Here is a 972-nt window from a genome sequence, read left to right on the forward strand (position 1 = left end):
CACAACGTGACGCAACAAGTGAATGAGTACTTGAATGTATGCGGACAAAATATTGTTGGCCACGTGAGACGTGAATTATAGTGTTTGTTATAGAGCGACCGTTCAAATTAAGTGTATCGTAAAGTTGTATTCGGAAAGAATAAACCAGTTTTATTTAGAAAGGACTTGTGTCGCTAAAGTTTCGTTGGAACGAATTTACGGAAAATTAACAAACGGAGACGTAACAAAATGATGTCAGAGAGTGTGATAAAAGAAATGGAAACGAGAAGCGGCAAATCAAACTACAGCCTAGCAGACTTAATGGCAGCAATACAAGAACAGCAAAAGAAACAAGAAAAACGGGAAAATAAACAAGAAAAGAAACAAGAAGAACGAGAAGATAAATTACAACAGTTGTTAGAGGAAAAAGAAAAGCAACAAGTGAACGAGAGAATAAACAAGAAAAGAAACAAGAGATTACAGCAGTTGCAAGAAAACCTGCAACAGTGGCAGCTCGAACAGCAAAATAAACAAGAAGAGAAATTACAACGGTTATTCGAGGAGAAAGAAAATAAACAAGAAGAGAAATTACAGCAGTTGTTGGAGGAAAAAGAAAAGCAACAAGAAGAACGAGAAATTAAACAAGAAGAGAGATTACAACAGTTGTTGGAGGAAAAAGAAAAGAAACAAGAAGAGAGATTACAGCAGTTGTTGGAGGGCTTTGAAATTTACTAATGTTTTCCATTTGTACTTCGTGTTCCAGTTGCCACTGCTGTAGTCTCTCTCTTCTTGTTTATGTTCTCGTTTTTCTTGTTTCTTTTCTTTTTCCTCCAACAACTGCTGTAATCTCTCTTCTTGTTTCTTTTATTTTTCTTCCAACAACTGCTGTAATCTCTATTCTTGTTTCTTTTCTTTTTCCTCCAACAACTGCTGTAATCTCTCTTCTTGTTTCTTTTATTTTTAATTAAATACATTAAAGGATGATTTATTGTC

This window comes from Limulus polyphemus, unplaced genomic scaffold (assembly GCF_000517525.1).
Source record: "Limulus polyphemus unplaced genomic scaffold, Limulus_polyphemus-2.1.2 Scaffold1032, whole genome shotgun sequence".
NCBI lineage: Eukaryota > Metazoa > Arthropoda > Merostomata > Xiphosura > Limulidae > Limulus > Limulus polyphemus.